Genomic DNA, 10,013 nt, shown 5'->3' on the forward strand with positions numbered 1-10,013 from the left:
ATATGGCATACGGACAACTTTTTTTTTTTAGAAAGCAAATCCTTTCAGAAGCAAAGGTTCATGAATTTAGAGGGAGCTGAACCATTTTTTTTATAATCATGATAGATAGTAATAAAAAATATATTTATTTATATGAAAAAAATTAGAGGTTACAAGTTTAAGCGACAGAGAGCAAGACTGCAACGTGAGAACGGGTGTTGTGCAAGTCATTACTAGCACTGATGGGTCCTTTTTGCAGGCAAATTGAAGTTACAGTGCTTACAATTTGTACTGTTACCAAATATAACGTGATCGTTGGAAGTATATGCGATTACTGTCACTGAGATGGAGAAATTAGAGAAGATGACAAAGAGTTAAGCCAGAGGTCGGCAACCTTTACTATCAAAAGAGCCACTTTTGGCCAAAAAAACAAAACAGCTGCAAAACACAATTGAGCCTTGTGATGAAGGTAACACAGCCTATTAAGTCTAAATTAGCCTATCAACATTACTAATAGGTCTAAATGAGCATTCATTAATATGTTTTACCACATGTGGCTACTCTGCAGTGAGCTATTTATGATTATTTGGTACTTTAACTTCACATTTCCATTACAACAATACCATGTTTTGTTGCATTTATGAAATTATGAAACTGCTATAAAGAAAACTGTTTAAATTGTTGTTATTTTATCTGGGATGTTATTACCAACAAAACTTAAAACTGAACAAACGTCCAGTTCGGTGCGAGGTAATCCTTTTCCTTTCTCCTCAGCCACATATCAACTCTTGGGCCTGAGCATCAAACACAACAGCGCAGGATTCAACATCAGATCTTGTATTATTGAATGAAAATAAAGCACTTATCTAAACATGGTTACGGAGTGCTTCACATGACAAAATAAAATGAAAGGTGCTTTCATTTTAACAGATGAAAAAAATAGTATGTATAAATAAAAAAAAAACCACACCACCAGATCAGTAAAAAGCCAACCTATTAAAATGTCAAGTCAAGTCAATGTTATTTGTATAGCCCAATATCACAAATTACAAATTTGCCTCGGTGGGCTTAACAGCAACACAACATCGTGTCCTTAGACCCTCTCATCAGATAAGGAACCACTCCCTAAAAAAAACCCTTTAACAGGGAGAAAAAACAGGAAGAAACCTCAGGGAGAGCAACAGAGGAGGGCTCTCTCTCCCAAGACAGACAACGTGCAATGGATGCTGTGTTTACACAATTTACACAATACAACACTGAACGAGGATAAACAGAATTATAATGGACTTATAACATTTATGAAGAATATGATGCGCAGGATGCCAAGCAGTGTCCAGACGCCACCAGAGCAGCCCAGGACCCAAGCCACGTGACCAGCATCATCATGTAAAAAAATTATACGGATTTATAAGATATATAAAAAGAAAATGTTATGAGGGGAATGCCAGGCAGTGTCCAGGTGGAGACCACCATCACCACGGAGACCTGGGAGGAGAACCGACTGCACGTGCACACAAGGGAGACTCACATGACACCATTCACACACAGAAAAAGAGAAAAGAGAAGACATCATTCAGAGAGAGAGAGAGAAAAGACATGCGAGAGAAGAGAACAGTTTGCAATAGTCATTAGTCATAATTAAGTCATCAAATTAGTCATAATCTATACACTATAATCTTGTCGGCAGAACAGTGGTTGGTAAATTCATTGAGACAGAAAACCGACCCACCATGCAGTACAGGTGGTGAAGCCCTCAATTTAAAGGCAACTAATTGTAAGCTAAGGCAGAAAGATGAGTTTTAAGTTTGGATTTAGAGGATTCCACAGACTTCGGTTGTCTGATGGCAGCAGGCAGGTTATTCCACAAGAACGGAGCCCGATAGGAAAAGGCCCTGCATTTTTAAAATGTCTAATGCATTTTTAAAAGGAATTTAAGGGAAGATAAAGAGCTTGCCAGCCTAATCTCCTCTGGGTTATTCAAGAGTATGGGGCCCTGACAGAAAAAAAAGTTCGGTCACACTTGGTCTTCGGTCTAGCTCAGGAATGGTCAAAGGGATGTTTGTCTGAGGATCTTAAAGTGTTGTCAAACTCATATGGGGTTAAAATATGTTCAATCCAACTAGCTGCAAGCCTAGAGCGTGCCTTTAAATAAACCAGAAAGATCTTAAAATCAATCTGATAATGTATGGGAAACCAGTGAAGGGAAGCCTGTGTTTTTAGTCCTCATGAGAAGTTTTGCAGCAGCATTTTGGACAAGCTGTAATTTCTGAGGACTCTGCTGGCTCAAAGCTGTGTAAATAGAGTAGTCCAAATGAGATAAAATAAAAGCAAAATGAGCTAATTTTGAAGAGAGTTGAGATGCAAAAACACAAAAAACAAAACACGACTTAATGACTGCCTTATTATGCTTATCATGAGGAAGATAAGTTTTCCACTTCCGGTGTGGGAAGATGGCGGCGCAAACTTATGTTTGCGGCGGCCTCACCCAGTACTCTCCATGCAGTGTCTTTGTCCACATCTGTCCACGTCTTCGTTTGATGGATTGGAGAGCTTGGTCTGCTGTGTCTTGTGGGCCTGAGAACCACAGCCCTGCCCGGAGCTGCACCCCGAAGAGGAAACACCGAGGGCGGTTGGACAGGACGCGGAAGCAGGGCAAGCTAAGCTAACTTCTAGCCCATGCAGACCGCCAGTTCCGATAACACTGAGGGCGGTCTGGTGGCGGCCTCACCTAGCGTTGACTGTATGCTTATTGTCGTCATGTGGAGTGCGGGGAGGAGTGTCGAAGGTGTCTGGCTGGGAGAGCTAGTATTGGATCGGCTGGGGGAGGCTTGTCTGCTCTTTCCGGTGGGCACAGGGACCATGGCCCTGCCTGGAGCTGCGCCCGAGAAGGAAACACTGAGGGCAGCCTGACAGGACACGGAGCGGGGCAGTCTAAGCTAACTGCTAGCCCATGCAGACCGGCAGTTCCAAGTCATCCTGGCGTTCATTCTCTAGGACAGTGATTTTTTTTTGTAGTTTGATATGTGTTCTTGTAATGTTTAGATATGTGTTTTTGTCTTTGTGTTGCACTGCTGTGGGCTGGGGGAAATTATATTTCGTTTCATTTCAAGAGCACAAGTACATTCAATTCAACTGATTGCCTTTAAAAACAACGTGCAGCCACATGTGTAAAAACGAAATGAGAGAAAATGCCATGAAATGGCATTTTTGTACATGAAATGACAAATAAAGTGTTCCTGAGATGATTACTGAAAATGACGCCAATATTTTTGCCATACTGGATAACATTTGAAGACAATCGTTATCTAATGGTTTGGGCAGTAGCGGCGTCAGTGTTAATAATGATCACCTCTGATTTACCTCCACTGAATTGCAAACATTTTTGTGTCATCTAACTTTTAAGGTGAAGGAGGCAGTCATGGAGTGTGTTTATCTGTTATATCGCATTTGAGTTAAAAGAGAGGTACAAATGGGCGTAAGAGTGCCATCGGAGCAGAGAATTTGGCGCCTGCTGGAGAGAATTTTTTGAAAGAAAAACAAAGATGCTAGGTTCAGTCAAACGTGTGTGTGTGTATATATATATATATATATATATATATATATACACTACCGTTCAAAAGTTTGGGATCACCCAAACAATTTCGTGTTTTCCATGAAAAGTCACACTTATTTACCACCATATGTTGTGAAATGAATAGAAAATAGAGTCAAGACATTGACAAGGTTAGAAATAATGATTTGTATTTGAAATAAGATTTTTTTTACATCAAACTTTGCTTTCGTCAAAGAATCCTCCATTTGCAGCAATTACAGCATTGCAGACCTTTGGCATTCTAGCTGTTAATTTGTTGAGGTAATCTGGAGAAATTGCACCCCACGCTTCCAGAAGCAGCTCCCACAAGTTGGATTGGTTGGATGGGCACTTCTTTGAGCAGATTGAGTTTCTGGAGCATCACATTTGTGGGGTCAATTAAACGCTCAAAATGGCCAGAAAAAGAGAATTTTCCTCTGAAACTTGACAGTCTATTCTTGTTCTTAGAAATGAAGGCTATTCCATGCGAGAAATTGCTAAGAAATTGAAGATTTCCTACACCGGTGTGTACTACTCCCTTCAGAGGACAGCACAAACAGGCTCTAACAGGTACTATTTAATGAAGATGCCAGTTGGGGACCTGTGAGGCGTCTGTTTCTCAAACTAGAGACTCTAATGTACTTATCTTCTTGCTCAGTTGTGCAACGCGGCCTCCCACTTCTTTTTCTACTCTGGTTAGAGCCTGTTTGTGCTGTCCTCTGAAGGGAGTAGTACACACCGGTGTAGGAAATCTTCAATTTCTTAGCAATTTCTCGCATGGAATAGCCTTCATTTCTAAGAACAAGAATAGACTGTCGAGTTTCAGATGAAAGTTCTCTTTTTCTGGCCATTTTGAGCGTTTAATTGACCCCACAAATGTGATGCTCCAGAAACTCAATCTGCTCAAAGAAGTGCCCATCCAACCAATCCAACTTGTGGGAGCTGCTTCTGGAAGCGTGGGGTGCAATTTCTCCAGATTACCTCAACAAATTAACAGCTAGAATGCCAAAGGTCTGCAATGCTGTAATTGCTGCAAATGGAGGATTCTTTGACGAAAGCAAAGTTTGATGTAAAAAAAATCTTATTTCAAATACAAATCATTATTTCTAACCTTGTCAATGTCTTGACTCTATTTTCTATTCATTTCACAACATATGGTGGTGAATAAGTGTGACTTTTCATGGAAAACACAAAATTGTTTGGGTGATCCCAAACTTTTGAACGGTAGTGTATATATATATATATATATATATATATATATATATATATATATATATATATATATATATATATTCCGTAGCTTTGCAAAACTGGATCTGTTGCACTGAATTGAATTTTGAATATTCCATTTATATAGTTTTAGCAATCTTGGAATTGCAAATAAAATTTGCAAATAAAAACGCTACTTAGAAATGGCAAATGAAAAAAAAATTTTTGATTATCATTTTTTTTACAAATGCTTGAAGTCAAAAATTGATTCACTGACAACGCAATAATTAGCAAATTAAACTTTTTTTTTTTACATTTTCCAGTCACAAGAAACTCTTGAACACCCCTCTCCATTTTTCTCTGCATTTTTTTTGAAAATGTAGTCTTGTTGCAACATGTATACAGGGATGCTGTTTATTCTCTTAACACCTCCTAATGGAAATACATTTTCACATTTCTCAAAAGTTTGCAAGACATTTGTTTGACGTAAATCAAGACATATTCAATCACGCTCATTTAAGTTGTTTAGTGTAAAAGAAGTGACATATCAAACAGAATATATACTCAATTTAGATGATTAAAGGAAGTAAACAATGATAACTACCTACGTTCATGAACTCTTTTGCATTCAGTTGACCAAAACCATATTAAGACTACTTGGATCAGGTTTATAGGTAATACACTTTAGCTCTGTATGTGTCTACATCATGTGACCATAATCCAACATGGAGTCAAACTGTAATGACAAATAAACGCCTTACAGCCAACAGACTACCTCTCATAAAGTCATATCATCACTTCAAATGTTCAGTAATGACCTACTCTATACCCTGTTGTCCGCCACAAATTTACCAGTCGACTATCCGGAAGCAGAGTTTTACTGTACTGTGTGGCTAGTTTCCTGACTCATCGTGTGCAGCAGTTCAGATGTATAAATGCTAAACTTCTGAGGAACGGTTTAAGATAAAAATTGAATACTTAATACAAATCCCCCCCTTTCCGTGTTGTATCACAGCGCAAAGTCTACCAGTCCCCATCAGACCTGAGAATAGGAGATTTTGATTAATCCCCTCAGAAATCAGAACATGGTCCGCAGACGTAAAGATTCCGAGACGTAATGGGTTGGGTTGGGGGTGGGGTTGTGATAGGGGGATTATGCAAACTGCAGCGTGATTAATTTTTTTGGCCTGAAATGTATCTGTAGCGCTGGTTGCTTCAGCAAGTAGAGGAGCATATTGATTGATTGCCGCAGGGTGCGCGGGGGTTCTGCACGTTTGCTTTTTGATGAATTGGCTGTCAGGGCTGCGAACAACCAAATATGGGCTCCATAAATGAATGTTGAAGCGATTATGGTATAAGTGTAAATATTACACGTCCATTAAGGGGGATTACACTTGGTGCCACTTTTAAGAGGAGGTGGGGAGGGGTGTGTGTGTGTGTGTGTGTGTGTGTGTGTGTGTGTGTGTGTGTGGGGGGGGGGGGGTTGCAAGCCAGCAGACTATCCCACTGCAGAGCAGAGACGGGGTGCACGGCGGCAGGATGTGGCTTTAATTTAAATTTATAATATTTAAGAATTCTCAGCAGGGAAGTCCTTGACATTAATCGCTATGGCTGTGTGTTGTGCTTGGTTGTTAATGTGTATGCGCCCGTCTATTTGTGTGTGCGCGCGCGCGCGCCCGGTGCGCATGTTTATGTACGCCGGCGCGTGTATTCAAAGGGGCGACGACTGAAGATGGAGCTTTAACTTGACAGAGCATGCCAGTGCATCCCCCCTCTCAAATTACCACGCGATAAAATGCATACAAGGTGGCGCACTGGAGGTGAGAGTGGGCATAAATGCCTTGCTTCGGAGATGATTTGTGCTCAACGCGGATTAATTCCTGCTCCGAGGGAAAATCAATAGCGCCGTGTGCAACAGGAATACATTTGTGTCACCTTCCGGGGGACAAGGAGTGGAAACACCGATAAGAGGCAAAGTTTAGACAATGCGCATCAAAATGAGTAAAATCCAGCGAGCAAGTGAAGCGGTTGCAGGAGTCACTCTGGAGAGCTGCCAGTAATTAGACATTCCGTCTTTCGTGTCCTTTTCCCATCTCTCCTTATCCTTACCCCCCCCCCCCCCTCTCTCTCTCTCTCTCTCTCTCTCTCTCTCTCTCTCTCTCTCTCTCTCTCTCTCTCTCTCTTATATCCCCTTCACTTATCCTCTCACTAGGTTTCTCTTTTGCTGTTTGTTGCTTCTCAATGTGAATTCCTTTTTCTTTTTTGCACCCAAAATATTGCACTTTGAAATCTTTAGCCTTTGAATGTGCAGCGTTTTGATCATTCAAAATATGCAAATATATTCAACATTAATTGTTCAGGGAAGAGCACTTTGTGTAATTTTTTGGCAAGCAATTCCTTACATTTGACTCTCATCTTGGCAATTTGTTTGAGTCGCCGACAGACTATTTTTCTTGATTAGCAAGTATTGCAAAGCATAGCTTATGTGCAATAACAAATACGCGCGCTCGCACGCGCACGCGCACGCGTTATTGCACACACATGTTCAAGCTTCACGTGGAAAAAATCAAATTCTCCTTCTCTCTCTCTCTCTCTCTCTCTCTCTCTCTCTCTCTCTCTCTCTCTCTCTCTCTCTCTCTCTCTCTCTCTCTCTCTCTCTCCCTCCCCCCCCCCACACACACACACACATTTCACAGAGATATCAATTTCAAAAAAAAAATCCACTGGGAGAAAAGTGGCATTTCATTGTTTGTTTTTTTTTTGTTTTTTTTTCTAGACTATGCCAAAGGCTTGGAATGAAAACAAATCTGTTATTCTGATTGTTGACTTGTTGTTTTCCTGCCGCATTTCTGCTAATTAACAAAAGTGAATATTTTATACTCCCCCCCCCCTCCTCCCTTGCCCTGCTGTCTGCCGTCTCCTCTGAAAGGCGAGCGTGACTTTTACACTTTGTGGACGCGTTATCTTTGAAAGACACTTTGGGGACAAATATCTGCATGTATGCGTGTAAACACGCGGCATCGCCTCAGTTTGCCTTGCATTTCCATACCCCCCGACACGCTGTCCTCACCCCTCCATTAACTACACGATAAACACCACACCTCTGTTTGCCACCGATCTTCCCGAGGAGAAGACGGACAGCGGATCAATAACGCTCTCCACCCTCTGTCTCATCCCTGGGCGTCGGCCTTCGTTCCCTGCACAACATCCACCCCCCCACCCCACCCCAACCCCACCTCTCAATCACCTTCTCCTCCACGCGGTCCAACGGCCCCCGGATCCTCGCCCTTTCACTCGGTCCACTTACTACAACCCCCCCCCCAACCCCACCACGTTTTTCCACACCGCTATGGCTCCCCTCCATCCTCTTTCATAAGAAATATAATCCCATTGATCCAAAGCCCGATGGGAACCGCTGCTCTGTAAACTGCCCAGGAGCTCAATAAGAGTTGTCCAACCCTTAAGGGGGGACGTGCGCAGCTGGTACCGGAGAGGTGCGCTTTCCAGACACTGGGAATGGCGACCAAAGGGGATGTGGTGGTGTTGGTAGCGGCAGCGATGATGATGATGATGCTTGGGGGGGGGGGGGTCTGAGTGCTTCGTATCATTCATCAGTTTTATTGCTTTCCTGTCTTGTTGCTGGCTGCCATCACCCCTCAACTGGACCTGCTCCACTTTGGACAACTCTCCACCCTCCCACCTCCACCACAACCCCCTCCCCTTTCTATGAGGTTCAGTTCGATCACACCGTGTTCCACCCATGCAATTAAACATCCACAGCTCAGGGCAAACCGATGAAAGGTGTGACATTTTGCTTTTTGACTGTCGATGAATGTAGAGCGACGGGCCAGACAGATGCTTCCAGGCACAACTATGGATTTATTTTTTTCTCTCTTTCTGTTCCTACCCCCCCCACCCTCTTTCTTTATCCTGTCTTATTTTAACTCTTCCTAAGGTGATATGGGCTGGCTTTGGGGGAGTATGTCCTGCACCTCTGCCTCATCCTAAATCATGACTTGAAAGTTTAGATGGGCACAATGCAATGGATGGCTTTTTACTCTGTTTCCATGGTTATTTTCTCTCTCTTAACCCATGTCTTTTGTGCCTGCATGTCCCTTTGAGAAAAGTGAGTGTCTATCCATTCCTCCACTGATTCAGTGTTAAAGTCATCTGTTACTAAGTGAGTGAGGTAAAGACTCCAGATTGGGGGGGGGGGTCATTGGCTGATGTGTGCGAGGTCAACCATAAGAAATATTCTGAGCTTCTGGTTCTGACAGATTGGAGATATGCAGGTGAGGATGACTGATTGTAGTCACTTTAAATTTTAGTCTGGTTTTTAAACCCTAACCCCTTACAGGGTTCCATCTTGAAACCTTGTTTTGGCCTGATCTCAAGCTAACCTGTTGTCCCTTGAAAAAATATGCACAAAAAGCATTTTCTCATGGTGAAACTAAAGAAATTTAAACATTTGTAAAGTATATATATATGATAAAAATATGAAACGCTGTTCTGTGCAATGCACTAAAGTAATCAAAATTATGTTCCCCGATGACATTACAATTCCAGACATGCTCAAATAAATGTAAAATCAGGAATCAGGAACAATTTGTCGTTTCCCCCAGCCCACAGCAGTGCAACACAAAGACAAAAAACAAAAACGCATATCTAAAATATACAAGAACACCTATATCCATCCATCCATTATCTGAACCGCTTATCCTGCTCTCAGGGTCGTGGGGATGCTGGAGCCTATCCCAGCAGTCATTGGGCAGCAGGTGGGGAGACACCCTGGACAGGCTGTCAGGCCATCACACACACACACACAAATTCATACCCAGGGACAGTTTAGTATGGCTGATCCACCTGACCTACATGTCTTTGGACTGTGGGAGGAAACCAGAGCCCCCAGAGGAATCCTACACAGACACAGGTAGAATATGCAAACTCTACACAGAGAATGACCCGGGACGACCCCCAAGGTTGGACTACCCTGGGGCTTGAACCCAGCACCTTCTTGCTGTGAGGCGACTGCGCTAACCACTGCACCACCGTGCCACCTAAGAACACCTATATCAAACTACATAATAAATAAAGAAAAATTAAAAAATCACTGTCCAGGGGAACGAACGCCAGGATGACTGTCGGAACTGCTGGTCAGTCTACCTCATTTCCTAGCTAGCTGCACCCTCAGTGTTTCCTCCTCATGCACAGCTCCAGGCAGAGCCATGGTCCTTGGGCCCACCAGACCAAGCTC

Source organism: Lampris incognitus, chromosome 10 (genome assembly GCF_029633865.1).
Source record: "Lampris incognitus isolate fLamInc1 chromosome 10, fLamInc1.hap2, whole genome shotgun sequence".
Taxonomy (NCBI): domain Eukaryota; kingdom Metazoa; phylum Chordata; class Actinopteri; order Lampriformes; family Lampridae; genus Lampris; species Lampris incognitus.